The following is a 17,670-nucleotide window of genomic DNA, read 5'->3' as shown; positions in this document are numbered from 1 at the left end:
AATTTTCTGGGGAGCAGGACTCCAAATAGCACTTGTCACATGAATGTATTGTGAGAAAAGTAAAGGCCCGGGAATGAGAGACTGAAATGTCCTGTTTGGAACGAGTGTTAGATTTTGAATGGCTCACGTTCGAACGGCAGCTGTGCTGCTTGCGTTTTGTCAAGTTGAGCCAGCAGAATTGTAGGATGTCAGCCGCTATTTTGCAAAATACGAGTTGTTGGGAGAAATATGTGCGTATGAATGTTGGTTGCATTGCAGGGATGATGAACTGAATGACTGGCACTGCCGGTTAATTCATGCAGGAAGAATGAATGGAGTGTGTTTGTTGTGTGTTTGCACAGGAGGAATGAGTGTGATGCTGCTCAGTAAGAGTGCAGAATTTGGAGCACGTTTTTCTAGAGCTTTTGTGCACAGGTGTCAGGATGGCCGAGTGGTCTAAGGCGCCAGACTCAAGGACTGTTAATCCTTACCTTACCGATGGTTGGTGAATTCTGGTCCCTTTCTAGGGGCGTGGGTTCGAATCCCACTTCTGACATTACCTTTTGATCCACACAATTGCAACCAGCGTCAAAAAGCCTGCTCAACTCATCTTCAATTTACAAGTGGCCACCACTAATACCTCAAAGGTATTGCCGTTTGCCAACAAGCTAAAGGCAACGCTCACAGACCAACTTCTTTTCCTCAGAAAACTTACCACATCCTAACACTGTCCTTGGGGATAAGGTTTCAAATCACACTTCTCTTTTCAACCAATTCCCACACTAAAAATCAGGGAGTCAGAAATCTACCTTTTTACCCTACCTTGATGAATTCCACATTGCTTTCTGCTGCTGTGGCTTTCAATCCCACTGCAAACAGTGGTGTTTCTCAGGAAAAGGGCACCAGAGTCAAAGAATGAGACTTCTTCCACACAAAGGCTGCTGAATTCTGCTCCGTTACTCAGGGAATTACTTCCAATGCTACTTCCCACATTAACATTTTGCCAGAAACAAAGGCACCACAGCCAAGCAATTCAGGCACCAGTGCGTAAAAGTTGCCAGAGTTGATGCCTTTTTTAGGCCGTGCCTTTCGGGTGGCAATGCTCAGACTAATGCTTATGGCCAAGGGCGCAATAGCTGCAGAGTGCCTTGTTTCCCCTCACAAAGTTGGGAGATCCAGGTAATTTTCTGGGGAGCAGGACTCCAAATAGCACTTGTCACATGAATGTATTGTGAGAAAAGTAAAGGCCCGGGAATGAGAGACTGAAATGTCCTGTTTGGAACGAGTGTTAGATTTTGAATGGCTCACGTTCGAACGGCAGCTGTGCTGCTTGCGTTTTGTCAAGTTGAGCCAGCAGAATTGTAGGATGTCAGCCGCTATTTTGCAAAATACGAGTTGTTGGGAGAAATATGTGCGTATGAATGTTGGTTGCATTGCAGGGATGATGAACTGAATGACTGGCACTGCCGGTTAATTCATGCAGGAAGAATGAATGGAGTGTGTTTGTTGTGTGTTTGCACAGGAGGAATGAGTGTGATGCTGCTCAGTAAGAGTGCAGAATTTGGAGCACGTTTTTCTAGAGCTTTTGTGCACAGGTGTCAGGATGGCCGAGTGGTCTAAGGCGCCAGACTCAAGGACTGTTAATCCTTACCTTACCGATGGTTGGTGAATTCTGGTCCCTTTCTAGGGGCGTGGGTTCGAATCCCACTTCTGACATTACCTTTTGATCCACACAATTGCAACCAGCGTCAAAAAGCCTGCTCAACTCATCTTCAATTTACAAGTGGCCACCACTAATACCTCAAAGGTATTGCCGTTTGCCAACAAGCTAAAGGCAACGCTCACAGACCAACTTCTTTTCCTCAGAAAACTTACCACATCCTAACACTGTCCTTGGGGATAAGGTTTCAAATCACACTTCTCTTTTCAACCAATTCCCACACTAAAAATCAGGGAGTCAGAAATCTACCTTTTTACCCTACCTTGATGCATTCCACATTGCTTTCTGCTGCTGTGGCTTTCAATCCCACTGCAAACAGTGGTGTTTCTCAGGAAAAGGGCACCAGAGTCAAAGAATGAGACTTCTTCCACACAAAGGCTGCTGAATTCTGCTCCGTTACTCAGGGAATTACTTCCAATGCTACTTCCCACATTAACATTTTGCCAGAAACAAAGGCACCACAGCCAAGCAATTCAGGCACCAGTGCGTAAAAGTTGCCAGAGTTGATGCCTTTTTTAGGCCGTGCCTTTCGGGTGGCAATGCTCAGACTAATGCTTATGGCCAAGGGCGCAATAGCTGCAGAGTGCCTTGTTTCCCCTCACAAAGTTGGGAGATCCAGGTAATTTTCTGGGGAGCAGGACTCCAAATAGCACTTGTCACATGAATGTATTGTGAGAAAAGTAAAGGCCCGGGAATGAGAGACTGAAATGTCCTGTTTGGAACGAGTGTTAGATTTTGAATGGCTCACGTTCGAACGGCAGCTGTGCTGCTTGCGTTTTGTCAAGTTGAGCCAGCAGAATTGTAGGATGTCAGCCGCTATTTTGCAAAATACGAGTTGTTGGGAGAAATATGTGCGTATGAATGTTGGTTGCATTGCAGGGATGATGAACTGAATGACTGGCACTGCCGGTTAATTCATGCAGGAAGAATGAATGGAGTGTGTTTGTTGTGTGTTTGCACAGGAGGAATGAGTGTGATGCTGCTCAGTAAGAGTGCAGAATTTGGAGCACGTTTTTCTAGAGCTTTTGTGCACAGGTGTCAGGATGGCCGAGTGGTCTAAGGCGCCAGACTCAAGGACTGTTAATCCTTACCTTACCGATGGTTGGTGAATTCTGGTCCCTTTCTAGGGGCGTGGGTTCGAATCCCACTTCTGACATTACCTTTTGATCCACACAATTACAACCAGCGTCAAAAAGCCTGCTCAACTCATCTTCAATTTACAAGTGGCCACCACTAATACCTCAAAGGTATTGCCGTTTGCCAACAAGCTAAAGGCAACGCTCACAGACCAACTTCTTTTCCTCAGAAAACTTACCACATCCTAACACTGTCCTTGGGGATAAGGTTTCAAATCACACTTCTCTTTTCAACCAATTCCCACACTAAAAATCAGGGAGTCAGAAATCTACCTTTTTACCCTACCTTGATGCATTCCACATTGCTTTCTGCTGCTGTGGCTTTCAATCCCACTGCAAACAGTGGTGTTTCTCAGGAAAAGGGCACCAGAGTCAAAGAATGAGACTTCTTCCACACAAAGGCTGCTGAATTCTGCTCCGTTACTCAGGGAATTACTTCCAATGCTACTTCCCACATTAACATTTTGCCAGAAACAAAGGCACCACAGCCAAGCAATTCAGGCACCAGTGCGTAAAAGTTGCCAGAGTTGATGCCTTTTTTAGGCCGTGCCTTTCGGGTGGCAATGCTCAGACTAATGCTTATGGCCAAGGGCGCAATAGCTGCAGAGTGCCTTGTTTCCCCTCACAAAGTTGGGAGATCCAGGTAATTTTCTGGGGAGCAGGACTCCAAATAGCACTTGTCACATGAATGTACTGTGAGAAAAGTAAAGGCCCGGGAATGAGAGACTGAAATGTCCTGTTTGGAACGAGTGTTAGATTTTGAATGGCTCACGTTCGAACGGCAGCTGTGCTGCTTGCGTTTTGTCAAGTTGAGCCAGCAGAATTGTAGGATGTTAGCCGCTATTTTGCAAAATACGAGTTGTTGGGAGAAATATGTGCGTATGAATGTTGGTTGCATTGCAGGGATGATGAACTGAATGACTGGCACTGCCGGTTAATTCATGCAGGAAGAATGAATGGAGTGTGTTTGTTGTGTGTTTGCACAGGAGGAATGAGTGTGATGCTGCTCAGTAAGAGTGCAGAATTTGGAGCATGTTTTTCTAGAGCTTTTGTGCACAGGTGTCAGGATGGCCGAGTGGTCTAAGGCACCAGACTCAAGGACTGTTAATCCTTATCTTACCGATGGTTGGTGAAGTCTGGTCCCTTTCTAGGGGCGTGGGTTCGAATCCCACTTCTGACATTACCTTTTGATCCACACAATTACAACCAGCGTCAAAAAGCCTGCTCAACTCATCTTCAATTTACAAGTGGCCGCCACTAATACCTCAAAGGTATTGCCGTTTGCCAACAAGCTAAAGGCAACGCTCACAGACCAACTTCTTTTCCTCAGAAAACTTACCACATCCTAACACTGTCCTTGGGGATAAGGTTTCAAATCACACTTCTCTTTTCAACCAATTCCCACACTAAAAATCAGGGAGTCAGAAATCTACCTTTTTACCCTACCTTGATGCATTCCACATTGCTTTCTGCTGCTGTGGCTTTCAATCTCACTGCAAACAGTGGTGTTTCTCAGGAAAAGGACACCAGAGTCAAAGAATGAGACTTCTTCCACACAAAGGCTGCTGAATTCTGCTCCGTTACTCAGGGAATTACTTCCAATGCTACTTCCCACATTAACATTTTGCCAGAAACAAAGGCACCACAGCCAAGCAATTCAGGCACCAGTGCGTAAAAGTTGCCAGAGTTGATGCCTTTTTTAGGCCGTGCCTTTCGGGTGGCAATGCTCAGACTAATGCTTATGGCCAAGGGCGCAATAGCTGCAGAGTGCCTTGTTTCCCCTCACAAAGTTGGGAGATCCAGGTAATTTTCTGGGGAGCAGGACTCCAAATAGCACTTGTCACATGAATGTATTGTGAGAAAAGTAAAGGCCCGGGAATGAGAGACTGAAATGTCCTGTTTGGAACGAGTGTTAGATTTTGAATGGCTCACGTTCGAACGGCAGCTGTGCTGCTTGCGTTTTGTCAAGTTGAGTCAGCAGAATTGTAGGATGTTAGCTGCTATTTTGCAAAATACGAGTTGTTGGGAGAAATATGTGCGTATAAATGTTGGTTGCATTGCAGGGATGATGAACTGAATGACTGGCACTGCCGGTTAATTCATGCAGGAAGAATGAATGGAGTGTGTTTGTTGTGTGTTTGCACAGGAGGAATGAGTGTGATGCTGCTCAGTAAGAGTGCAGAATTTGGAGCACGTTTTTCTAGAGCTTTTGTGTACAGGTGTCACGATGGCCGAGTGGTCTAAGGTGGCAGATTCAAAGACTGTTAATCCTTACCTTACCAATGGTTGGTGAATTCTGGTCCCTTTCTAGGGGCGTGGGTTCGAATCCCACTTCTGACATTACCTTTTGATCCACACAATTACAACCAGCGTCAAAAAGCCTGCTCAACTCATCTTCAATTTACAAGTGGCCGCCACTAATACCTCAAAGGTATTGCCGTTTGCCAACAAGCTAAAGGCAACGCTCACAGACCAACTTCTTTTCCTTAGAAAACTTACCACATCCTAACACTGTCCTTGGGGATAAGGTTTCAAATCACACTTCTCTTTTCAACCAATTCCCACACTAAAAATCAGGGAGTCAGAAATCTACCTTTTTACCCTACCTTGATGCATTCCACATTGCTTTCTGCTGCTGTGGCTTTCAATCCCACTGCAAACAGTGGTGTTTCTCAGGAAAAGGGCACCAGAGTCAAAGAATGAGACTTCTTCCACACAAAGGCTGCTGAATTCTGCTCCGTTACTCAGGGAATTACTTCCAATGCTACTTCCCACATTAACATTTTGCCAGAAACAAAGGCACCACAGCCAAGCAATTCAGGCACCAGTGCGTAAAAGTTGCCAGAGTTGATGCCTTTTTTAGGCCGTGCCTTTCGGGTGGCAATGCTCAGACTAATGCTTATGGCCAAGGGCGCAATAGCTGCAGAGTGCCTTGTTTCCCCTCACAAAATTGGGAGATCCAGGTAATTTTCTGGGGAGCAGGACTCCAAATAGCACTTGTCACATGAATGTATTGTGAGAAAAGTAAAGGCCCGGGAATGAGAGACTGAAATGTCCTGTTTGGAACGAGTGTTAGATTTTGAATGGCTCACGTTCGAACGGCAGCTGTGCTGCTTGCGTTTTGTCAAGTTGAGCCAGCAGAATTGTAGGATGTGAGCCGCTATTTTGCAAAATACGAGTTGTTGGGAGAAATATGTGCGTATAAATGTTGGTTGCATTGCAGGGATGATGAACTGAATGACTGGCACTGCCGGTTAATTCATGCAGGAAGAATGAATGGAGTGTGTTTGTTGTGTGTTTGCACAGGAGGAATGAGTGTGATGCTGCTCAGTAAGAGTGCAGAATTTGGAGCACGTTTTTCTAGAGCTTTTGTGCACAGGTGTCAGGATGGCCGAGTGGTCTAAGGCGCCAGACTCAAGGACTGTTAATCCTTACCTTACCGATGATTGGTGAATTCTGGTCCCTTTCTAGGGGCGTGGGTTCGAATCCCACTTCTGACATTACCTTTTGATCCACACAATTACAACCAGCGTCAAAAAGCCTGCTCAACTCCTCTTCAATTTACAAGTGGCCACCACTAATACCTCAAAGGTATTGCCGTTTGCCAACAAGCTAAAGGCAACGCTCACAGACCAACTTCTTTTCCTCAGAAAACTTACCACATCCTAACACTGTCCTTGGGGATAAGGTTTCAAATCACACTTCTCTTTTCAACCAATTCCCACACTAAAAATCAGGGAGTCAGAAATCTACCTTTTTACCCTACCTTGATGCATTCCACATTGCTTTCTGCTGCTGTGGCTTTCAATCCCACTGCAAACAGTGGTGTTTCTCAGGAAAAGGGCACCAGAGTCAAAGAATGAGACTTCTTCCACACAAAGGCTGCTGAATTCTGCTCCGTTACTCAGGGAATTACTTCCAATGCTACTTCCCACATTAACATTTTGCCAGAAACAAAGGCACCACAGCCAAGCAATTCAGGCACCAGTGCGTAAAAGTTGCCAGAGTTGATGCCTTTTTTAGGCCGTGCCTTTCGGGTGGCAATGCTCAGACTAATGCTTATGGCCAAGGGCGCAATAGCTGCAGAGTGCCTTGTTTCCCCTCACAAAATTGGGAGATCCAGGTAATTTTCTGGGGAGCAGGACTCCAAATAGCACTTGTCACATGAATGTATTGTGAGAAAAGTAAAGGCCCGGGAATGAGAGACTGAAATGTCCTGTTTGGAACGAGTGTTAGATTTTGAATGGCTCACGTTCGAACGGCAGCTGTGCTGCTTGCGTTTTGTCAAGTTGAGCCAGCAGAATTGTAGGATGTGAGCCGCTATTTTGCAAAATACGAGTTGTTGGGAGAAATATGTGCGTATAAATGTTGGTTGCATTGCAGGGATGATGAACTGAATGACTGGCACTGCCGGTTAATTCATGCAGGAAGAATGAATGGAGTGTGTTTGTTGTGTGTTTGCACAGGAGGAATGAGTGTGATGCTGCTCAGTAAGAGTGCAGAATTTGGAGCACGTTTTTCTAGAGCTTTTGTGCACAGGTGTCAGGATGGCCGAGTGGTCTAAGGCGCCAGACTCAAGGACTGTTAATCCTTACCTTACCGATGATTGGTGAATTCTGGTCCCTTTCTAGGGGCGTGGGTTCGAATCCCACTTCTGACATTACCTTTTGATCCACACAATTACAACCAGCGTCAAAAAGCCTGCTCAACTCATCTTCAATTTACAAGTGGCCACCACTAATACCTCAAAGGTATTGCCGTTTGCCAACAAGCTAAAGGCAACGCTCACAGACCAACTTCTTTTCCTCAGAAAACTTACCACATCCTAACACTGTCCTTGGGGATAAGGTTTCAAATCACACTTCTCTTTTCAACCAATTCCCACACTAAAAATCAGGGAGTCAGAAATCTACCTTTTTACCCTACCTTGATGCATTCCACATTGCTTTCTGCTGCTGTGGCTTTCAATCCCACTGCAAACAGTGGTGTTTCTCAGGAAAAGGGCACCAGAGTCAAAGAATGAGACTTCTTCCACACAAAGGCTGCTGAATTCTGCTCCGTTACTCAGGGAATTACTTCCAATGCTACTTCCCACATTAACATTTTGCCAGAAACAAAGGCACCACAGCCAAGCAATTCAGGCACCAGTGCGTAAAAGTTGCCAGAGTTGATGCCTTTTTTAGGCCGTGCCTTTCGGGTGGCAATGCTCAGACTAATGCTTATGGCCAAGGGCGCAATAGCTGCAGAGTGCCTTGTTTCCCCTCACAAAGTTGGGAGATCCAGGTAATTTTCTGGGGAGCAGGACTCCAAATAGCACTTGTCACATGAATGTACTGTGAGAAAAGTAAAGGCCCGGGAATGAGAGACTGAAATGTCCTGTTTGGAACGAGTGTTAGATTTTGAATGGCTCACGTTCGAACGGCAGCTGTGCTGCTTGCGTTTTGTCAAGTTGAGCCAGCAGAATTGTAGGATGTTAGCCGCTATTTTGCAAAATACGAGTTGTTGGGAGAAATATGTGCGTATGAATGTTGGTTGCATTGCAGGGATGATGAACTGAATGACTGGCACTGCCGGTTAATTCATGCAGGAAGAATGAATGGAGTGTGTTTGTTGTGTGTTTGCACAGGAGGAATGAGTGTGATGCTGCTCAGTAAGAGTGCAGAATTTGGAGCACGTTTTTCTAGAGCTTTTGTGTACAGGTGTCACGATGGCCGAGTGGTCTAAGGCGGCAGACTCAAAGACTGTTAATCCTTACCTTACCAATGGTTGGTGAATTCTGGTCCCTTTCTAGGGGCGTGGGTTCGAATCCCACTTCTGACATTACCTTTTGATCCACACAATTACAACCAGCGTCAAAAAGCCTGCTCAACTCATCTTCAATTTACAAGTGGCCGCCACTAATACCTCAAAGGTATTGCCGTTTGCCAACAAGCTAAAGGCAACGCTCACAGACCAACTTCTTTTCCTTAGAAAACTTACCACATCCTAACACTGTCCTTGGGGATAAGGTTTCAAATCACACTTCTCTTTTCAACCAATTCCCACACTAAAAATCAGGGAGTCAGAAATCTACCTTTTTACCCTACCGCGTTGATGCATTCCACATTGCTTTCTGCTGCTGTGGCTTTCAATCCCACTGCAAACAGTGGTGTTTCTCAGGAAAAGGGCACCAGAGTCAAGGAATGAGACTTCTTCCACACAAAGGCTGCTGAATTCTGCTCCGTTACTCAGGGAATTACTTCCAATGCTACTTCCCACATTAACATTTTGCCAGAAACAAAGGCACCACAGCCAAGCAATTCAGGCACCAGTGCGTAAAAGTTGCCAGAGTTGATGCCTTTTTTAGGCCGTGCCTTTCGGGTGGCAATGCTCAGACTAATGCTTATGGCCAAGGGCGCAATAGCTGCAGAGTGCCTTGTTTCCCCTCACAAAATTGGGAGATCCAGGTAATTTTCTGGGGAGCAGGACTCCAAATAGCACTTGTCACATGAATGTATTGTGAGAAAAGTAAAGGCCCGGGAATGAGAGACTGAAATGTCCTGTTTGGAACGAGTGTTAGATTTTGAATGGCTCACGTTCGAACGGCAGCTGTGCTGCTTGCGTTTTGTCAAGTTGAGCAAGCAGAATTGTAGGATGTCAGCCGCTATTTTGCAAAATACGAGTTGTTGGGAGAAATATGTGCGTATGAATGTTGGTTGCATTGCAGGGATGATGAACTGAATGACTGGCACTGCCGGTTAATTCATGCAGGAAGAATGAATGGAGTGTGTTTGTTGTGTGTATGCACAGGAGGAATGAGTGTGATGCTGCTCAGTAAGAGTGCAGAATTTGGAGCACGTTTTTCTAGAGCTTTTGTGCACAGGTGTCAGGATGGCCGAGTGGTCTAAGGCGCACAGACTCAAGGACTGTTAATCCTTACCTTACCGATGGTTGGTGAATTCTGGTCCCTTTCTAGGGGCGTGGGTTCGAATCCCACTTCTGACATTACCTTTTGATCCACACAATTACAACCAGCGTCAAAAAGCCTGCTCAACTCATCTTCAATTTACAAGTGGCCGCCACTAATACCTCAAAGGTATTGCCGTTTGCCAACAAGCTAAAGGCAACGCTCACAGACCAACTTCTTTTCCTCAGAAAACTTACCACATCCTAACACTGTCCTTGGGGATAAGGTTTCAAATCACACTTCTCTTTTCAACCAATTCCCACACTAAAAATCAGGGAGTCAGAAATCTACCTTTTTACCCTACCTTGATGCATTCCACATTGCTTTCTGCTGCTGTGGCTTTCAATCCCACTGCAAACAGTGGTGTTTCTCAGGAAAAGGGCACCAGAGTCAAAGAATGAGACTTCTTCCACACAAAGGCTGCTGAATTCTGCTCCGTTACTCAGGGAATTACTTCCAATGCTACTTCCCACATTAACATTTTGCCAGAAACAAAGGCACCACAGCCAAGCAATTCAGGCACCAGTGCGTAAAAGTTGCCAGAGTTGATGCCTTTTTTAGGCCGTGCCTTTCGGGTGGCAATGCTCAGACTAATGCTTATGGCCAAGGGCGCAATAGCTGCAGAGTGCCTTGTTTCCCCTCACAAAATTGGGAGATCCAGGTAATTTTCTGGGGAGCAGGACTCCAAATAGCACTTGTCACATGAATGTATTGTGAGAAAAGTAAAGGCCCGGGAATGAGAGACTGAAATGTCCTGTTTGGAACGAGTGTTAGATTTTGAATGGCTCACGTTCGAACGGCAGCTGTGCTGCTTGCGTTTTGTCAAGTTGAGCCAGCAGAATTGTAGGATGTTAGCCGCTATTTTGCAAAATACGAGTTGTTGGGAGAAATATGTGCGTATGAATGTTGGTTGCATTGCAGGGATGATGAACTGAATGACTGGCACTGCCGGTTAATTCATGCAGGAAGAATGAATGGAGTGTGTTTGTTGTGTGTTTGCACAGGAGGAATGAGTGTGATGCTGCTCAGTAAGAGTGCAGAATTTGGAGCACGTTTTTCTAGTGCTTTTGTACACAGGTGTCAGGATGGCCGAGTGGTCTAAGGCGCCAGACTCAAGGACTGTTAATACTTACCTTACCGATGGTTGGTGAATTCTGGTCCCTTTCTAGGGGCGTGGGTTCGAATCCCACTTCTGACATTACCTTTTGATCCACACAATTACAACCAGCGTCAAAAAGCCTGCTCAACTCATCTTCAATTTACAAGTGGCCACCACTAATACCTCAAAGGTATTGCCGTTTGCCAACAAGCTAAAGGCAACGCTCACAGACCAACTTCTTTTCCTCAGAAAACTTACCACATCCTAACACTGTCCTTGGGGATAAGGTTTCAAATCACACTTCTCTTTTCAACCAATTCCCACACTAAAAATCAGGGAGTCAGAAATCTACCTTTTTACCCTACCTTGATGCATTCCACATTGCTTTCTGCTGCTGTGGCTTTCAATCCCACTGCAAACAGTGGTGTTTCTCAGGAAAAGGGCACCAGAGTCAAAGAATGAGACTTCTTCCACACAAAGGCTGCTGAATTCTGCTCCGTTACTCAGGGAATTACTTCCAATGCTACTTCCCACATTAACATTTTGCCAGAAACAAAGGCACCACAGCCAAGCAATTCAGGCACCAGTGCGTAAAAGTTGCCAGAGTTGATGCCTTTTTTAGGCCGTGCCTTTCGGGTGGCAATGCTCAGACTAATGCTTATGGCCAAGGGCGCAATAGCTGCAGAGTGCCTTGTTTCCCCTCACAAAGTTGGGAGATCCAGGTAATTTTCTGGGGAGCAGGACTCCAAATAGCACTTGTCACATGAATGTATTGTGAGAAAAGTAAAGGCCCGGGAATGAGAGACTGAAATGTCCTGTTTGGAACGAGTGTTAGATTTTGAATGGCTCACGTTCGAACGGCAGCTGTGCTGCTTGCGTTTTGTCAAGTTGAGCCAGCAGAATTGTAGGATGTTAGCCGCTATTTTGCAAAATACGAGTTGTTGGGAGAAATATGTGCGTATGAATGTTGGTTGCATTGCAGGGATGATGAACTGAATGACTGGCACTGCCGGTTAATTCATGCAGGAAGAATGAATGGAGTGTGTTTGTTGTGTGTTTGCACAGGAGGAATGAGTGTGATGCTGCTCAGTAAGAGTGCAGAATTTGGAGCACGTTTTTCTAGAGCTTTTGTGCACAGGTGTCAGGATGGCCGAGTGGTCTAAGGCGCCAGACTCAAGAACTGTTAATCCTTACCTTACCGATGGTTGGTGAATTCTGGTCCCTTTCTAGGGGCGTGGGTTCGAATCCCACTTCTGACATTACCTTTTGATCCACACAATTACAACCAGCGTCAAAAAGCCTGCTCAACTCATCTTCAATTTACAAGTGGCCACCACTAATACCTCAAAGGTATTGCCGTTTGCCAACAAGCTAAAGGCAACGCTCACAGACCAACTTCTTTTCCTCAGAAAACTTACCACATCCTAACACTGTCCTTGGGGATAAGGTTTCAAATCACACTTCTCTTTTCAACCAATTCCCACACTAAAAATCAGGGAGTCAGAAATCTACCTTTTTACCCTACCTTGATGCATTCCACATTGCTTTCTGCTGCTGTGGCTTTCAATCCCACTGCAAACAGTGGTGTTTCTCAGGAAAAGGGCACCAGAGTCAAAGAATGAGACTTCTTCCACACAAAGGCTGCTGAATTCTGCTCCGTTACTCAGGGAATTACTTCCAATGCTACTTCCCACATTAACATTTTGCCAGAAACAAAGGCACCACAGCCAAGCAATTCAGGCACCAGTGCGTAAAAGTTGCCAGAGTTGATGCCTTTTTTAGGCCGTGCCTTTCGGGTGGCAATGCTCAGACTAATGCTTATGGCCAAGGGCGCAATAGCTGCAGAGTGCCTTGTTTCCCCTCACAAAGTTGGGAGATCCAGGTAATTTTCTGGGGAGCAGGACTCCAAATAGCACTTGTCACATGAATGTATTGTGAGAAAAGTAAAGGCCCGGGAATGAGAGACTGAAATGTCCTGTTTGGAACGAGTGTTAGATTTTGAATGGCTCACGTTCGAACGGCAGCTGTGCTGCTTGCGTTTTGTCAAGTTGAGCCAGCAGAATTGTAGGATGTCAGCCGCTATTTTGCAAAATACGAGTTGTTGGGAGAAATATGTGCGTATGAATGTTGGTTGCATTGCAGGGATGATGAACTGAATGACTGGCACTGCCGGTTAATTCATGCAGGAAGAATGAATGGAGTGTGTTTGTTGTGTGTTTGCACAGGAGGAATGAGTGTGATGCTGCTCAGTAAGAGTGCAGAATTTGGAGCACGTTTTTCTAGAGCTTTTGTGCACAGGTGTCAGGATGGCCGAGTGGTCTAAGGCGCCAGACTCAAGGACTGTTAATCCTTACCTTACCGATGGTTGGTGAATTCTGGTCCCTTTCTAGGGGCGTGGGTTCGAATCCCACTTCTGACATTACCTTTTGATCCACACAATTGCAACCAGCGTCAAAAAGCCTGCTCAACTCATCTTCAATTTACAAGTGGCCACCACTAATACCTCAAAGGTATTGCCGTTTGCCAACAAGCTAAAGGCAACGCTCACAGACCAACTTCTTTTCCTCAGAAAACTTACCACATCCTAACACTGTCCTTGGGGATAAGGTTTCAAATCACACTTCTCTTTTCAACCAATTCCCACACTAAAAATCAGGGAGTCAGAAATCTACCTTTTTACCCTACCTTGATGAATTCCACATTGCTTTCTGCTGCTGTGGCTTTCAATCCCACTGCAAACAGTGGTGTTTCTCAGGAAAAGGGCACCAGAGTCAAAGAATGAGACTTCTTCCACACAAAGGCTGCTGAATTCTGCTCCGTTACTCAGGGAATTACTTCCAATGCTACTTCCCACATTAACATTTTGCCAGAAACAAAGGCACCACAGCCAAGCAATTCAGGCACCAGTGCGTAAAAGTTGCCAGAGTTGATGCCTTTTTTAGGCCGTGCCTTTCGGGTGGCAATGCTCAGACTAATGCTTATGGCCAAGGGCGCAATAGCTGCAGAGTGCCTTGTTTCCCCTCACAAAGTTGGGAGATCCAGGTAATTTTCTGGGGAGCAGGACTCCAAATAGCACTTGTCACATGAATGTATTGTGAGAAAAGTAAAGGCCCGGGAATGAGAGACTGAAATGTCCTGTTTGGAACGAGTGTTAGATTTTGAATGGCTCACGTTCGAACGGCAGCTGTGCTGCTTGCGTTTTGTCAAGTTGAGCCAGCAGAATTGTAGGATGTCAGCCGCTATTTTGCAAAATACGAGTTGTTGGGAGAAATATGTGCGTATGAATGTTGGTTGCATTGCAGGGATGATGAACTGAATGACTGGCACTGCCGGTTAATTCATGCAGGAAGAATGAATGGAGTGTGTTTGTTGTGTGTTTGCACAGGAGGAATGAGTGTGATGCTGCTCAGTAAGAGTGCAGAATTTGGAGCACGTTTTTCTAGAGCTTTTGTGCACAGGTGTCAGGATGGCCGAGTGGTCTAAGGCGCCAGACTCAAGGACTGTTAATCCTTACCTTACCGATGGTTGGTGAATTCTGGTCCCTTTCTAGGGGCGTGGGTTCGAATCCCACTTCTGACATTACCTTTTGATCCACACAATTGCAACCAGCGTCAAAAAGCCTGCTCAACTCATCTTCAATTTACAAGTGGCCACCACTAATACCTCAAAGGTATTGCCGTTTGCCAACAAGCTAAAGGCAACGCTCACAGACCAACTTCTTTTCCTCAGAAAACTTACCACATCCTAACACTGTCCTTGGGGATAAGGTTTCAAATCACACTTCTCTTTTCAACCAATTCCCACACTAAAAATCAGGGAGTCAGAAATCTACCTTTTTACCCTACCTTGATGCATTCCACATTGCTTTCTGCTGCTGTGGCTTTCAATCCCACTGCAAACAGTGGTGTTTCTCAGGAAAAGGGCACCAGAGTCAAAGAATGAGACTTCTTCCACACAAAGGCTGCTGAATTCTGCTCCGTTACTCAGGGAATTACTTCCAATGCTACTTCCCACATTAACATTTTGCCAGAAACAAAGGCACCACAGCCAAGCAATTCAGGCACCAGTGCGTAAAAGTTGCCAGAGTTGATGCCTTTTTTAGGCCGTGCCTTTCGGGTGGCAATGCTCAGACTAATGCTTATGGCCAAGGGCGCAATAGCTGCAGAGTGCCTTGTTTCCCCTCACAAAGTTGGGAGATCCAGGTAATTTTCTGGGGAGCAGGACTCCAAATAGCACTTGTCACATGAATGTATTGTGAGAAAAGTAAAGGCCCGGGAATGAGAGACTGAAATGTCCTGTTTGGAACGAGTGTTAGATTTTGAATGGCTCACGTTCGAACGGCAGCTGTGCTGCTTGCGTTTTGTCAAGTTGAGCCAGCAGAATTGTAGGATGTCAGCCGCTATTTTGCAAAATACGAGTTGTTGGGAGAAATATGTGCGTATGAATGTTGGTTGCATTGCAGGGATGATGAACTGAATGACTGGCACTGCCGGTTAATTCATGCAGGAAGAATGAATGGAGTGTGTTTGTTGTGTGTTTGCACAGGAGGAATGAGTGTGATGCTGCTCAGTAAGAGTGCAGAATTTGGAGCACGTTTTTCTAGAGCTTTTGTGCACAGGTGTCAGGATGGCCGAGTGGTCTAAGGCGCCAGACTCAAGGACTGTTAATCCTTACCTTACCGATGGTTGGTGAATTCTGGTCCCTTTCTAGGGGCGTGGGTTCGAATCCCACTTCTGACATTACCTTTTGATCCACACAATTACAACCAGCGTCAAAAAGCCTGCTCAACTCATCTTCAATTTACAAGTGGCCACCACTAATACCTCAAAGGTATTGCCGTTTGCCAACAAGCTAAAGGCAACGCTCACAGACCAACTTCTTTTCCTCAGAAAACTTACCACATCCTAACACTGTCCTTGGGGATAAGGTTTCAAATCACACTTCTCTTTTCAACCAATTCCCACACTAAAAATCAGGGAGTCAGAAATCTACCTTTTTACCCTACCTTGATGCATTCCACATTGCTTTCTGCTGCTGTGGCTTTCAATCCCACTGCAAACAGTGGTGTTTCTCAGGAAAAGGGCACCAGAGTCAAAGAATGAGACTTCTTCCACACAAAGGCTGCTGAATTCTGCTCCGTTACTCAGGGAATTACTTCCAATGCTACTTCCCACATTAACATTTTGCCAGAAACAAAGGCACCACAGCCAAGCAATTCAGGCACCAGTGCGTAAAAGTTGCCAGAGTTGATGCCTTTTTTAGGCCGTGCCTTTCGGGTGGCAATGCTCAGACTAATGCTTATGGCCAAGGGCGCAATAGCTGCAGAGTGCCTTGTTTCCCCTCACAAAGTTGGGAGATCCAGGTAATTTTCTGGGGAGCAGGACTCCAAATAGCACTTGTCACATGAATGTACTGTGAGAAAAGTAAAGGCCCGGGAATGAGAGACTGAAATGTCCTGTTTGGAACGAGTGTTAGATTTTGAATGGCTCACGTTCGAACGGCAGCTGTGCTGCTTGCGTTTTGTCAAGTTGAGCCAGCAGAATTGTAGGATGTTAGCCGCTATTTTGCAAAATACGAGTTGTTGGGAGAAATATGTGCGTATGAATGTTGGTTGCATTGCAGGGATGATGAACTGAATGACTGGCACTGCCGGTTAATTCATGCAGGAAGAATGAATGGAGTGTGTTTGTTGTGTGTTTGCACAGGAGGAATGAGTGTGATGCTGCTCAGTAAGAGTGCAGAATTTGGAGCATGTTTTTCTAGAGCTTTTGTGCACAGGTGTCAGGATGGCCGAGTGGTCTAAGGCACCAGACTCAAGGACTGTTAATCCTTATCTTACCGATGGTTGGTGAAGTCTGGTCCCTTTCTAGGGGCGTGGGTTCGAATCCCACTTCTGACATTACCTTTTGATCCACACAATTACAACCAGCGTCAAAAAGCCTGCTCAACTCATCTTCAATTTACAAGTGGCCGCCACTAATACCTCAAAGGTATTGCCGTTTGCCAACAAGCTAAAGGCAACGCTCACAGACCAACTTCTTTTCCTCAGAAAACTTACCACATCCTAACACTGTCCTTGGGGATAAGGTTTCAAATCACACTTCTCTTTTCAACCAATTCCCACACTAAAAATCAGGGAGTCAGAAATCTACCTTTTTACCCTACCTTGATGCATTCCACATTGCTTTCTGCTGCTGTGGCTTTCAATCTCACTGCAAACAGTGGTGTTTCTCAGGAAAAGGACACCAGAGTCAAAGAATGAGACTTCTTCCACACAAAGGCTGCTGAATTCTGCTCCGTTACTCAGGGAATTACTTCCAATGCTACTTCCCACATTAACATTTTGCCAGAAACAAAGGCACCACAGCCAAGCAATTCAGGCACCAGTGCGTAAAAGTTGCCAGAGTTGATGCCTTTTTTAGGCCGTGCCTTTCGGGTGGCAATGCTCAGACTAATGCTTATGGCCAAGGGCGCAATAGCTGCAGAGTGCCTTGTTTCCCCTCACAAAGTTGGGAGATCCAGGTAATTTTCTGGGGAGCAGGACTCCAAATAGCACTTGTCACATGAATGTATTGTGAGAAAAGTAAAGGCCCGGGAATGAGAGACTGAAATGTCCTGTTTGGAACGAGTGTTAGATTTTGAATGGCTCACGTTCGAACGGCAGCTGTGCTGCTTGCGTTTTGTCAAGTTGAGTCAGCAGAATTGTAGGATGTTAGCTGCTATTTTGCAAAATACGAGTTGTTGGGAGAAATATGTGCGTATAAATGTTGGTTGCATTGCAGGGATGATG

At 45.6% G+C, this 17,670-nt stretch overlaps 13 non-coding genes across 13 annotated transcripts; all 13 read left to right on the top strand.

The window, feature by feature from the left end:
• The first annotated feature begins 416 nt into the window (after positions 1–416).
• On the top strand, positions 417–535 carry trnal-caa (transfer RNA leucine (anticodon CAA)). The gene is made up of 2 exons: positions 417–454; positions 490–535. It is a non-coding gene; the product is annotated as a tRNA-Leu (tRNA).
• Positions 536–1,576: 1,041 nt separating this feature from the next.
• trnal-caa (transfer RNA leucine (anticodon CAA)) lies at positions 1,577–1,695 on the top strand. Its single transcript has 2 exons — positions 1,577–1,614; positions 1,650–1,695. It is a non-coding gene; the product is annotated as a tRNA-Leu (tRNA).
• A 1,041-nt stretch (positions 1,696–2,736) lies between these two features.
• Positions 2,737–2,855, top strand: trnal-caa (transfer RNA leucine (anticodon CAA)). Its single transcript has 2 exons — positions 2,737–2,774; positions 2,810–2,855. It is a non-coding gene; the product is annotated as a tRNA-Leu (tRNA).
• A 1,041-nt stretch (positions 2,856–3,896) lies between these two features.
• Positions 3,897–4,015, top strand: trnal-caa (transfer RNA leucine (anticodon CAA)). Its single transcript has 2 exons — positions 3,897–3,934; positions 3,970–4,015. It is a non-coding gene; the product is annotated as a tRNA-Leu (tRNA).
• Positions 4,016–6,216: 2,201 nt separating this feature from the next.
• Positions 6,217–6,335, top strand: trnal-caa (transfer RNA leucine (anticodon CAA)). The gene is made up of 2 exons: positions 6,217–6,254; positions 6,290–6,335. It is a non-coding gene; the product is annotated as a tRNA-Leu (tRNA).
• Positions 6,336–7,376: 1,041 nt separating this feature from the next.
• trnal-caa (transfer RNA leucine (anticodon CAA)) lies at positions 7,377–7,495 on the top strand. Its single transcript has 2 exons — positions 7,377–7,414; positions 7,450–7,495. It is a non-coding gene; the product is annotated as a tRNA-Leu (tRNA).
• A 2,204-nt stretch (positions 7,496–9,699) lies between these two features.
• Positions 9,700–9,819, top strand: trnal-caa (transfer RNA leucine (anticodon CAA)). Its single transcript has 2 exons — positions 9,700–9,738; positions 9,774–9,819. It is a non-coding gene; the product is annotated as a tRNA-Leu (tRNA).
• A 1,041-nt stretch (positions 9,820–10,860) lies between these two features.
• On the top strand, positions 10,861–10,979 carry trnal-caa (transfer RNA leucine (anticodon CAA)). Its single transcript has 2 exons — positions 10,861–10,898; positions 10,934–10,979. It is a non-coding gene; the product is annotated as a tRNA-Leu (tRNA).
• Positions 10,980–12,020: 1,041 nt separating this feature from the next.
• trnal-caa (transfer RNA leucine (anticodon CAA)) lies at positions 12,021–12,139 on the top strand. Its single transcript has 2 exons — positions 12,021–12,058; positions 12,094–12,139. It is a non-coding gene; the product is annotated as a tRNA-Leu (tRNA).
• A 1,041-nt stretch (positions 12,140–13,180) lies between these two features.
• Positions 13,181–13,299, top strand: trnal-caa (transfer RNA leucine (anticodon CAA)). Its single transcript has 2 exons — positions 13,181–13,218; positions 13,254–13,299. It is a non-coding gene; the product is annotated as a tRNA-Leu (tRNA).
• Positions 13,300–14,340: 1,041 nt separating this feature from the next.
• On the top strand, positions 14,341–14,459 carry trnal-caa (transfer RNA leucine (anticodon CAA)). The gene is made up of 2 exons: positions 14,341–14,378; positions 14,414–14,459. It is a non-coding gene; the product is annotated as a tRNA-Leu (tRNA).
• Positions 14,460–15,500: 1,041 nt separating this feature from the next.
• trnal-caa (transfer RNA leucine (anticodon CAA)) lies at positions 15,501–15,619 on the top strand. Its single transcript has 2 exons — positions 15,501–15,538; positions 15,574–15,619. It is a non-coding gene; the product is annotated as a tRNA-Leu (tRNA).
• A 1,041-nt stretch (positions 15,620–16,660) lies between these two features.
• Positions 16,661–16,779, top strand: trnal-caa (transfer RNA leucine (anticodon CAA)). The gene is made up of 2 exons: positions 16,661–16,698; positions 16,734–16,779. It is a non-coding gene; the product is annotated as a tRNA-Leu (tRNA).
• The last annotated feature ends 891 nt before the right edge of the window (positions 16,780–17,670 follow it).

Source organism: Somniosus microcephalus, chromosome 19 (assembly GCF_052327205.1).
Source record: "Somniosus microcephalus isolate GS21.2 chromosome 19, FLI_Smic_1.0, whole genome shotgun sequence".
Lineage (NCBI taxonomy): Eukaryota > Metazoa > Chordata > Chondrichthyes > Squaliformes > Somniosidae > Somniosus > Somniosus microcephalus.
The sequence above is the reverse complement of the archived record's forward strand: the minus strand, read 5'-3'. Positions and strand labels throughout refer to the sequence as shown.